Source organism: Corvus brachyrhynchos, unplaced genomic scaffold (genome assembly GCF_000691975.1).
Source record: "Corvus brachyrhynchos isolate BGI_N302 unplaced genomic scaffold, ASM69197v1 scaffold43, whole genome shotgun sequence".
NCBI classification, from domain to species: domain Eukaryota; kingdom Metazoa; phylum Chordata; class Aves; order Passeriformes; family Corvidae; genus Corvus; species Corvus brachyrhynchos.
The window spans coordinates 4,864,619-4,877,599 of NW_008237353.1; the positions used below are offsets into that span (position 1 = coordinate 4,864,619).

Below are 12,981 nucleotides of genomic sequence, written 5' to 3' on the forward strand. Positions count from 1 at the left end.
ACACAGAAGCAAAAAAAAAATGGATGTCTTCTATTTTATTGTTTCCTTACATCCCACTCCCCCCCTCCTTAATTTATTTTTGGGGTCTGGAAAGAAAAGCATGCTGAAAAGCCCCAGTGTATTGATGTGTGAAATTGAAGGAGTTGCTCACTTTTATGATGGAGCCACTGTGCCCTTTGACAGGGTTAACATTAAAAGAAATATACTGGAAAACATGCACCTAAGTATGAAAAATTCCTTAAATTCAGGGTGTGTTCATACAAAGTGAAGTTTCTACAGTGTGGAAATCATTAAACCTGATCCAGAAAAAATGCGAGGTGCCCCAGCCATTGAGATGTGAATCTCTTTAATCCACACAAGCATTAGAAAAATCTGAAACATGTGAAAGTTCAAAAGCTGCAAAGCCATTACATGACTTCTTATTCATTTCTCAAATATTGTAACTTTCAATTGAACTGTGAAAAGACTTTTTCTTGTATTTTTTTTCTTTTCATGAGCAATAGATCAGTCACTCACTAATATGTTACTGCACATTGTGAATCTGGAAGTTTCACTTGGTTATGTCTACTTGGATATAATTTTTTGATTTATTTTAGAGCATTTTATGTAGCATTTCAATGGTTGGTAACTTGCAGCTTTTCAGCAGCTGCTTTTAGGGAGGGGGAAAAGGGCAAGACTGATTCAATTTTTAATTTTTTTTTTAAGATCCCAAAAAATTTCACAGGACATTTAGAGGTAACTTTAATGACTAGCTCTAACTTTGCATGATATGTATGCATGCTAATTAAAAACCAAACCAAACCAAAGTCTAACAAAACCGAAGGAACACAAAATACTTTTTTTCATCAGAACTTTGCATCTCTGAAGTACACCAGGAGGACCTTCAAATCTAGTGAAAACTTACTTCACAGAAAACAGTAAATTACTGTTTGCAAAAGGACAGACTTGGTTAGTAACAGAAATGCTTAGCCCAAGGATTTCCCACAACCAAGACCCTTCTAAAGTGCACATATGTCTAACTCCAAGGGCTAGAGTATTCTTGCCTGGTCCCAGGCTGTCTCCCTGCTGCTGCAGTAGCCAAAACTCCTGCAGAGGCTTGGGCAGTCTGACAGATCTGGCTTTCCCTCTATGGGAGTATTAATTTGTTTTGCATCTGCTATTGTAACTTTAGGCTCATTTTTGATCCTTTTGTCCTTTCTGTGGTCACTTATACAGCCCTAAAGTTTTCAAATAGTTGTCTTTCACTGGAGTGTGAGTCGTGCTTTAGGCTGTTTGCTTAAATGCAGTACTTGTTGAGATAAAGCTGCTGGGAAAGGGAGGGCGTCCCATATGTCTAAATGGTTTTGTTCTAGGAGCTGCCAGGGATGTACTGTTGCACTACAGTGTCTGAAACAATAATAGATCTTCACATATAGGATATCAGGCTTTCTTTAAGGTAAAAAAGAATAGAAAGTGTCACACTGATTTGCCATTTAAAAATCAGCCACAAATTTTTGTCAGTGAAACTCTTGTGAGAAGACAGTGTAAGTACTAAAACCAGTTGGATTTTCAAGTGGCAGGCCACTGTAGAATCTGACAAAGAGATTTTTTGAGTCCTCTTACCACAAAAAATTTTAAAAAGACAGGGAGAGGCCTGCTTTCCACATAAAAATAGTTGTCAACCTGACTTTCATTGACTTGCCAAAAGATGTATCAGAGGGGCTGAGGTAATCCACTAATTTCTGAGGTGGTGAAGCAGAAAGGTGCAAATGGGCTAGAGATAGGGGCAACTTCAGGAGCAGAGGGAAAGGTCAGCTGAGAACTCTAGGATCTCTAGAGGAGACTACATTCTCAAGCAATATTCATCATTTAGAGTTATAAAACCTAAGAAAAACAAATGTCTCAAACCTGTGCCAAGACCCAAAGATTCTGAAGGTAAACTTTAGATAAGAATTAGCTGTATTCATTCTGTCCTTTGCTGCTGAGGCCTCACAGCACAACAAAGGACTATTGATCAAAAAGGTCATGTAGAAGAGGGCAGGGTTTGAAGAAACAGAATTTAAAAAAAAAATCCCAACTGAGACAAGTGCAAAATAGTAACTCAGAGATGAATGGAGTTCTGTATATCAAGCGTGTCTCGTATGCATTCGTCTGCACAAATATAGTGAAAATCTATCATTTTCTTGGTTTGCACAGTGACATCCCCCTGTAGTTTCCAGAGCTTGAATTGGTGAGTAATTACATGTATCCCTCTAATTAAAGTGGGGAAAGTAGCAAAAGACATGGTGTTGCGCTTGGGTTTTCCACTCCGTGCTGTTGTACTCTACACATCTTGCACAGATACTTAAGGCTGCTCACACATAAAGCGGCAGCCAGTGGTGATTGACCTATTATTGAAGTATTTAGGATTCCCATGGTAGGTAGCAGCAGCAGCTGCTAAGGGATATTATATGAACAAGCTGCTGTTATCTTGATCTTCTTGACCAGAAAGGTTTTTTCTCTTCCTGGAGGTTACGTGGTTAAGGGGAATAATTCTTTGTAGCTGAGATCTGCAACTTGTCAGCCTCTCATATCCTGAAAAATATTAATAAAGGGCAATTTACTTATGTGATTGCTGTTGGAAAAAAGGCTTTAAAATACAAGAGATTCTAGTGTCATCTGCAGATGGCAATCTGCTAAGTGTGTTTGTGTTTTGCGGGGTGAGAGGAAAAAGAGCACTCCTGTGAGTGACAAGTGCCAATCTCATAATGTCATGTTATTGTGGATGAATAAAGAAAAAGGCCCATTATATTATATCTAACTAGAAAGCAACTTAACAAAGAAATACACTGTGCTGTTAGTAAGAGGAAGGATAGACTTGTGGTTAGGGCACAGGGGTTGCTGATCCAAATTTCTGGCTCTGCAAGAGACTTCCTTCATGGCCTTGGGCAACTCATGTATTGCCACACTTCAAACTGGGAGTAGCACCCAAACTGGAGAGAGATTTCCTAGAGAGATACCTTCCCATTTCAGTGCTCAAATGGGTACCCAAGTGGACAGATCTTCAAGATGCCGCAAAAAGATATTTTGAAAATGTGCAATAAAAGTAGGAACTATAGGGTTTGGACTTTTTTCTTCTTGTTTCTTTTCTATTTTCCCCTCCCCCCCATTTTTTTTTCTTCTTCTTTTTTTCCTGTGAAAGTCTGGCTCTGATGCTGGTTATTGAGCATTTGAGAATCTGATCCTTGACCTCCCTTGGGATTCTGACTCTTAGTCATTTTAGGGCCTGGTTTCCCAGCTGAAAATGGAGATAACAATGCCTTCTTTATCTTACTGTCTGCCAGTTTTGTCTCTTTAGGCACTGAAGCATGGGGGAGAGGGATTGTCTTCTATAATATACAGGTATTTCACCCAAATCTTTGAGGGGGATTGAAAGAAATGGGAACTTTAGGCATTAGTGTGATGAAAAGAAGCACACAAGTGGTGGTAGAAGCAGCCATTTTGATTTTTAATAAGTGGTGAGCTCAATTCAGTAGTGTTAAAGACTGTTAAAGAAAGAGAAGACAATTTGGGTCTGAGTCAGGATTCCTTCAAGACTTGGGAATGTTGAGATTGAAACTTGTGGGTTGAGCACATCTCTAACCAGAGTTAGATTAGAGTCTGTGTTGAAGTATGTTTTCAATTATATTCTGTTAGAAAAGTAATGCTGAAATTTATCTTAAGTTGTCACAGTGCTTCAAAGCATGGGCTTTTCCTCTCTCTAAGTCCTTGAACAGACGCAGGATGTGTTGCGGCAAAACTGTTTCCAATTAAGTTGATGCATTCTGTTCTTTAATGTTTCAGGACTTTAAGTTAAAGAAAAATCCTGTAGCCAGAGTTCAGAAGAATGATTAAGATAAAATTGCCTGGAAAGCAGTCATTTGCTTCAGTTTCTGTGGCTGTACCGTGTCAGGTCATCAGGGTGACACATAGCCATGAACTTCACTGACATCCTGCTGACTAACACTGACTGGGGATCCAGCTCTTCTCTGGGGCGGGTCACTGAATGTGAAAGAGGGGCTTGAAGCATCTGGGTTGAGGGAAATAAGTTATTCCAGCATATTTCTCTGTTGATTGTATCTGCTGTAAATTTCTGCTGCATTAAGTGTGACTTGTCTAGATGAACAAGTTTTTGGAGTTCCGAGGGTTTTCCCCTGACTAACTGAAGCATTGCTCTTCATTACCCATCATTTCGTGGAGTGCTATGCTGAAAACTTCTGTCGTGCTGAAGATTAAAAAGGGATTGAGGGGGTGTAATGGGTTTTTCAGATAAATGTATGTACACACACCGCACATTAATTGTTCAGGTTCAGGTCTCCAACTCAAGACAAATACTTGCACGTGTACATTTGACACTCTTATTGTCAATTCTTGGAGCTGCCTCTGCAGGTATCCCTGAACAACCCGCTCTAGCAGTCTTCTGTGTGTTCTCTCTCATGCATGCTGCCTCCACTCCTGCAACCTGCTGGGAAAGGAAACCCTTGCAAGCCAGGTTATGCCAGAACTTCATTTGACTCACTGGTGTCCACTGCTTTGCAATGACTGGCCTGCTCAATTCTGTTGTCTGTCCAGGACAAATTTAGGTCCACTCAGAATACACACTCAAGCTGGCTTTGGCAAAGGTAAAATATATGTGGAAATGATGATGAAAAAAATCCCTGCATTTTCATGTAATAAAAGAAGAATGAAACTCTAGTGACGTATGAAAAGATTGTCAGTTTCTTACTCTGGTCATTATTCTGTTGCAGGAGTATGTGTGACAGGCAGTCAGGACTGAGTGAGTTTTGGATTTTTTAAAATTTAATGAAAACATTTTATTTTGGTTTTTTTTAATTTTTTTTTTTTTAAGAATAAGGTGTATTGTGGATAAAGAAGTTACTGAAGAAATTCTCCTAATATTGTCCACTTGGTTGGAAGAAGTTTGCGCAGGCATTCAGTAATGCATTAACCATCCACAGGAAGATATAATGAAAAGTCTTCATAAATTACTGAGTAGTTCTGTTGAAGATCAGAAAGTTTCTTCAGCTTCTTTTCACAAATATGAGCTTACCTGTGTGACCCTGCAAAGTCTTTTCACCATTACTGCAATCTGTCAGTGTGTGTAGTAACAGGGCTGGTAAGAAGATAAAAGCTTGGGTTTCAGTTTCCTACTTTTTTTTTGATGTGTTTAATACATGTATTAAAAAACAATCAGGTAACTTAGAAGTTTAAGTGTCAAGTTGGTCATAACTGTGAAGCTGCTTACACTTGGCTCTCTTAAAACTAGATCCAACTTACTTTGGTATTCTTAAAAGATCTGTTTGAAATCTGGCACCTGAAAATATAAGAAAATATCTAACATAACATTAAGACACGCTGTAATTCAGAACGGTGTCCTTCTCTAGGCTTCAAAAGGCAGGTCAAACCTCTCTTTCATCTAAAATTTTAATTGCAAGCTGTTTTAAATAAACTTCCTGGACACAGAAGATACTGGAACTTTGATGTATTTTGATGTATGCACCACGGGATAATTGTACTATTTCTGAATGCTATTTGGTTGTATTATCCATGACAAGTATGCTGTTTCCCTTGTCTCTGTTTATAATCTTAGCAGTGTGTTTTTATCATAGAAAGAAGATATGCTTTTCTCTTAGTATAAGCAAGAAAACCCAAGAAAAATAATCCAAATTTGACATGGATCCCCTTAGAACTTGAGGAAATATTATGCATGCCCTCTTAATGAGGGGTAAAAAATGACATTTATTTTGCTTAGGAAAAAAATGTGGAATATTAGATCTCATTTTGGAAATCTAGGCTTTGGGCTGTCATGCCTAGGAGGGTGCGAATTTTGTGTTGTGTGTAGAACTGGACACCACTTTGAATTAATTCTTGACTGGCTGAGCGTGTTCTGTCCACTTTCTAAACCATAGCAGAAATCTATTTCAGTTTGGTGTCAAGCAGCGTCTATTTTAATGAGCAGATTTTAAAAGAGAGAGAGAAAAAAATTAAACATATTAAATGACAGAGTAGCAAAATCATTTGCTGGAAATGAATGAGTGCCCATCTTAGAAAGAATGAAGGAAACTTCCAAACCAATGAAACTAAGATATTTTTATTTAAAGTCTAGCATATATGTAAGAGCTTAATTGACATGCCTTGTTCTTTACTCTGAGAATCTCTTCTGAAATTATTGTGTTACTCCTGTCAAGGTACTAGTTCCCTCCAGACAGAGGACCATATGACTTGCACAACAAACACTATGCATTGCCCGATAGACGCTTCATGGAGAAGTGCAACATGTTAATGTCATCCTTTCCTGCCTACAGGCCTTAAAACTTATTTAGAGGAGAAAGCCCAGCTGCTTTTTTTCCCAAAGAGCATCAGTGTTTTTATTACTGGTGACGTGACTCAGCTCTAATACCAGTGACCTAGATCCTTGCCATAATGGGCGTTATCTCAATAGTCATAGCGCAGTCATTTGAATGCTTCAGTTTTGCACAAGTGAGACCAAATACAGAGAGATTATACAATAGCAAGCAGATCCCTAATAGTCAGAACTGCTGTGCTCTATTGACATACGGCTTGCGAGAGACAGTTTAAATATTATCAGTGGCTTTTCAAGTTTTGAGTAGATAGGGCATAATGTAAGTGGTAGGGATGAGATAGTGAAGTTACGGATTTCGCAATTGCTTAGCTTAAATGAGACTATTTCCAGCAGCAATTGACATTTATTATAATAAGAAAAAAGACAGGTAGAACATGACAGACAGACTGCCTGGTCATCTTTTGGCAGAAGGATGGCATTTTGATCCATTCCTTGTTGACTGGCATAATACACTTTTACTCACCTGCTGATTGCTGCTTACAGTACTGACTTGATCTCAAGCTTATTTTGACAGAAAAATGTGTCTGTTTTGACAAAAGTGCACTTTCACAAGGCATTTGTGGCCAACACAATACTTGTAGGAGTGTGAAGATTGCCAGATGACTTCAGGTGTAGCCAGCAAACACTGACCAGCATGTTGTCCCTCAGTGAGCTATTCAGCTTCCTAAAGTTACACATGCACCAGAAAAACTTTGATGGCTCAGGGATTAAATTACTTTCATTTCTTTCTTTCACCCTCTCTTTCTTCCCTTTTCCTCTCCACCCTCCATCTGGCCTTCCAAGGAATGTATATTGACTTTTTGCCCTAGATTGTCACTGAGACAATGATAAACAGACTTTCTGTGTGGCATTGTTTTGTAAAGGCCAGATTTTTTATATCCTTTTTCTAAGTGCTCTCAGGTTTTGATCATTTAGGTTAAATACTTTCAGAGATAGCATCTCAATGTTTTAAGGTGCTTGAATAGTTGCACTAATTTAAGATTTTATAAATAATTACTATATTGCATTAAAAAATGCCTACCTTTTGACTGAGTTAGGACTGCATCTAAAGGACTGAAAATAGATCCATCAGTGCCTAAGGGCTTTAAGTTGAGTCTTTACATGAATTCATGGATGAGTTTACTTGGAAAACATTGGCCGGCACTGGAAAACAGAACCTGGACAAAATTAACAGCAAATCCTCTCAGCAAAGTAGATCTGTTGACTGTCAGCTGCCCTAGATTTTAAGAGTGCAAAACCGCTCAGACTGTTGCTGAGCATCAGTGGCTCAGAGAGTTGGGGAAATTAGCCTCTGGTTGTGAGCATAATTGGATTCCATTTGGAGAACTTTCAAAGTTTTAATATTTTAAATATTTGAGTGAAGGAAAAGTGGTTTGTTTTCATTGCTGTGTCTGTAGGGCTGGAGGGTATTTTCGTTTTCTGGTTTTAATGCCTAATTCTCCTCAGAAGATCTTAGCATACATGCTGCTTTATAAAGGCCACCTTTTGTTGTCCTTAGTGAAGCACCTACCTCCATCCCCCCTTTTCCTTGTTGGAACACCCTGTAAGTTGGACAATAGAAGCTGGTACAGTGAGAGCAGTGACTCCAAATGCAGAAACAGATATCACCTCCAAACCTCCCAAAAGCACATGTCCTACTTCAGCAGCCCTCCTTTTTATCATAGTAAAGTTTCAGTAAGGCTTGAGAGTATTGGAAAAATAAAACCAGGATTATTAAAAAAAAAAAGCCATAAAAAACTCCCACTACTTCCTTTTGAGGTTAATATTTCCTGCATGTCTGTAGAGGGCTTGTATTTGTGGCAGTAAGTCTATTTTAATCTCAGATATAGGGCAAAAAAAAAGTTTTATTTTTTGTTTTTAACCTAAAGTGAGTTAATGAGAGATCTCGCTTTCTTACAGACCCCAAACCAATACAGATAATAATTCTCATCCTCTTTGATTACTATTTCCATTACTTCATGAATACCTGGTAATGATCCTTCAATCCTACATTTGCATGGACCACTACCCATTCCCCATACACTCCAAAAGATGTCCATCAGGACAAACATATTAATTAGGCAGAATTGTGTAAGCTTTTTTTCCAGAACCACTAGGGCCAGTTAGTCATAAGATATTATATGACAAAATTTTCTAAGTTAAAAAGCATATCCTCAATCATTCTTTCTCAGAAAAAGAGAGGCTTTAAATACAAAGAGGAATTAGATTTCCTGAGATCCAGAACCAAAACATTCCATTTAGAAGTAACACAGATTCCTGCAATTAATAATCTAACTGAAAAGGCTTATATACATGTGGATGTGCATGTATGTGTATGCATCTTTATCTGTCCCTGCATTTCCTAGAAGTTGGTTTAGGAGTTCAGACTGGAACAAATCTGGCTGTTAGAGCTCCTCTGTTTTGTGAGGCATTGAAAGGCCACAAATGCTAATCAACATAGGTAAAACAAATCAACACTTCATTGATCACAAAAGAATTCAGATTTGATGTGACATGTAGGGGTAGAAGAGCTGCATCCATTTAGGTGTCAGTGAGGCTATAAAGTCCAGAGCACAAATGTACTGCAAGGGAGAAGGAACGAAAAACCACTTGTGTGCATAACATTCAAAAGGACAAGTGAGGGATCCAGAAGGAAATATGAAGAAGAGAACCATGGAAAATGTTTACGGCCCTGAAAAAGGATTAAAATGTATGTTCAGAATAATGCATTTTCCTAGTTACACAATACAAACAGCACGGGAATTTTGAAAATTGGTTCCTAGGTATGTGGAAACTATTCCTGATTACGTTAACTCATGCTATGTGGCTTAAATGAGGCTGTGATAGAAATGCAGCCTGTGTCAGAGGAGAGCATTTAATTATGTAAATCTGATTAAAAGCTACTGCATTGCAACAATGAAAATAACTAAAACATCAGTTAAAAAAAAAAAGAATAATTTTTAAGTGCTGAAGATGTCAGGGTTAATTATTTGATTTTAAGGTTGAATTCCAAGTGCACTCCATCATTCATATTTCCTTTTTATGGAGAGTTTGTTGAAAAAAATCAGAGAGGGGAGGAAATATAAGGGGGTAAAATTGGTGTTTCTAGAAGATCCCATAAAATTGTGCACTTTTTTTCTACTTGAAATTGATCTGCCTTGACATACAAGAGGTATTAAATTTTATTTCTGGACTTCTCACTCTACACTTCCAGTATAAAATTTTACATTCAGTATTCTCTCCAGACCTACATAAATGCATTTCTCTTTACCCATCACCGTACATAGAACAATGAACGATGATTAGACTGACAGAGCATCACTGTTTGCTCAGCAACAACGCCCATCCACCCCAAACCCTTTCTTTACTTTGTATCATCTTCCCTCTTGAACACGGTAATACCCTTTTCTAAAAACAAGTAAGTTCTGTGATCACTTTTGAGTAGAGATTTGCTTCAATTTAGTATTTTGATTTGAAATTAAAGGATGTTTCTTCAGTCAAATTTCTTTTTCTTTGGGAGAATAGGTGAAGATTCCTCTGATCAAAGTTTGTGAGGCAGACTGACTTCATGATGAAGCTGCTGATCTTGGAGAAAAAGTGCCTGCTGGCAGAAATGGACCTAAGCAATTCTTTCAACAGTCTACAGGCACCTTAACTTCTGTAGATAAAACCAAGCTTTTCCAATGTTACTAGATGTAAGAGAAATGAGGTGATCTCATTTATTTTCAGTCAAATGAATGAACTGTGCTCTTACGCATATCTCAGTATGCTGGTTTTAGCCAAGATTTCACTCATATAAGTAGAAACCTAAAGAGGAATTTGGGCTATTTGTGACATTGAGCCAAATTCCTTTCTGACTGTCCTCTGGAATAATTTTTGCTGCTTTTGCACCTCGTTCCCCATTCCTGATTGCTATCAGGTAGACAATTCCTCCTTTTTTTTTTTTCTTCAGACTCTTTAATTTTTACCAACACAAATTCAAGCCCTTTTTAGCAGATATTTTTTCTGATTTTTCCAGCCAAAGAAGGATCTAAAGCAAACAAAAAAAGAAATCATTGACACAGAACAAGTTCTGGCAATTTTGGAAAACCAATGTATAAGATTTTAAAGTAAGAATATCCAGGTTTGTACAGAACAGGCCCACAGTAATGTTCAGTGTGATGGTTGCATTCACTATGCACTCCAGAATGTTCAACACCTCATACCTACAGAGGACCTGAGAATAAGAGAGCTGCCTGTCTCTAATGGCCTCTTCCTGATCATGTCCCACTTGCCATTTTTAGAAACATGACAATGGACCAGATATTTGTTTAGAGCAGACCAATGCTTCAGATCCTGTGTAAAGCTTTCCTTCTCCCCTCAAGGTCCAAACTTGCCTGCACTGCGTTGCCAGTGTCCAGTTTATGCTGGAAGTTTTTTATGGCAGAGGTAATACCTTCTTTTTCATATCTACCTTGCATGTAAAGTTGAGGTCATAGATAAACATGACACCAGATACAATGAAAAGAACAGTTCTGGGATCGTGTAAGTGAGAAGCAGGATGCATTCTCTGACATTTGTTTGTGGTTTACATCATCTGTGTTTACATCATCTATTTGTAGGGATTTCCAATTTTTCTCAAGGTAGACTGAAATGGAAGATCTTTTTGTGACAGTCTGAGATGCTTTTCTTATGTAGATGACTTTTTCAAGTCTAATGTTTAATTCTGGATTGGGAAGTGGTTTCTGCAGCTTAGAAAAAACCAAGTGAAACTTGGGTAATTTTTTTGCCTTTAACATATGCTGACATGGATATGTGCAGGTCAGTGTCTCAAAAATAGAGAGGAAATAAAGGATCTATCATCAACAAACTCAAGGACTGCAGCCTGGAAAATTCTTATTTTTAATGTGTTCTGTTGATAATGGAATGTCTTACCAGTAGAGAGCAAAAGCAAAATGATGAACACCTGTTTTACTGGAATAGTTTTAAATAAAAAAATCTAGTATTAAGTTGTCTAAATATTAATTATTGTATGTTTGCACAGATATTAAGGTATGCATGCATTTCAGGAGGACCACTCATGGACGTTATCTGAAGGGCTGACAGGCTAATATTGCAGAGTGACTGAACTGAGAATGGTTTTATTGTAGTTGTTGAAGTTCAGTGTACAGAACTGGCTTTGGGTCCAGGCAGAGGACAGGTGGAAGACAACTTGGTAAACTGCACGTTAGACAACTGATATATAAAGGATATGCAGGAGGGCAATCATGCTGAAACTGCTGAAATTAGCCTTCAGACAGGGACTCCTTAAATGCCAGGGGAAGTTTCGAACATGGGTGTTACTGGTATTAATATAGTATGTTCTACTGTCTTGAGCTTATGATGGCAGTGCCTTACCTGTGAGATGTGGAAAATGACTCCACCACCCATGTGCTTGTAGCACAGTGACTTGCAACACGCCAAGCTGCCACTCTTTTGTAAGTGAGAAGTATCATTAAATGTGGTGAGCCAGTTTTCCTCCTATAGGTTCTTGGAGTAGCAGCTACAAATTCTGTTCTTGTGTAGTGTGGGTGTGCAAAGGGGAGTGACACTCTTTAACAACAAATGTACCTACGCTCACCAAGGGCTGTATAAAGATTTGGTTTTTTTGACTTAGAAGTCATTTGCAGAACTTCAACCTGGATTACTTGAAATAATAGAGCTGTCACCAATGAAATATTTTGTAAAAGCAAGTGCAAATTGCACCCTTTTCAAGAGCCTGCTGGGTAATAGCAGAAACAGAACAATAGAAATGAGGCAGACCAGTGAGAGGAAGCAAACATAAATCTAAGATGCTGAATTCTAGTGAGACAAGAGTAGCTTTCAGAGTAGCTCTTAATTTATCTCCTGTCTCCTTCCCCCAGTTTTTGCATTATTCTATAGGGAATCCCATTACTGATTTAGATCAATAGCAGGCTTCCCAAGGTATTTGTGCTCCTGTGTAACATCTTTGTTGGCAACAGGGACGGTAGGATTGAGTGTACCCTCTGCAAGTGTGCTGATGACAGCAAGCTGTTGATATTCTGCGGGAAAGGGATGCCATCCAGAGGGACCTTGGCAGGCTTTTAAGAGGTGGGTCTTTGCAAACCTCAGGAAGTTCAACAAGGCCAAAGAATAGCTCTCAAAGTGTTTGCAAGGTCCTTTGGTCGGAGCAATCCCAAGTACAAGTACAGGCTGGGGGGAGAACAGATTGAGAGCATCTGTGAGGAGGACTTCGGGGTGTTGGTCGATGAGAAGTTCAAGATGACCTGAGCTTCCAGCTCAGAAAACCAAGCCTGTCCTGAGCTGCACCAAAAGCAGTGTAGCCAGCAGATCTAGAGAGGTGATCCTCCCACAATACTCTGCTCTTGTGGACCCTACCCGGAGTGCTGTGTTCATCTCTTTGGCCTCCAAAAAACCAGTTGGAGTGAGTCCAGAGGAGAGCCACAAGGATAATTGGAGGTCTGGAGTACCTCTCCTAGAAGACGGGCTGAGAAAGTTGGGGATCTTCAGCCTGGAGAAGGCTCCAGGGAGACCTTATAGCAGCTTCCTAGTACCTAAAATGGGCCTACAAGAAAGTTGGAGGGGGACTTTTTACAAGAGCATGTAATGACAGGAAATGGAAATGAAGGAATAGCTCTCAA

At 38.8% G+C, this 12,981-nt stretch overlaps 1 long non-coding RNA gene across 1 annotated transcript; it reads left to right on the forward strand.

Moving 5' to 3' along the window:
• Nucleotides 1-1,782: 1,782 nt before the first annotated feature.
• LOC108445838 lies at nucleotides 1,783-6,716 on the forward strand. Its single transcript, XR_001860835.1, has 2 exons — nucleotides 1,783-4,619; nucleotides 4,847-6,716. It is a non-coding gene; the product is annotated as an uncharacterized LOC108445838 (long non-coding RNA).
• The last annotated feature ends 6,265 nt before the right edge of the window (nucleotides 6,717-12,981 follow it).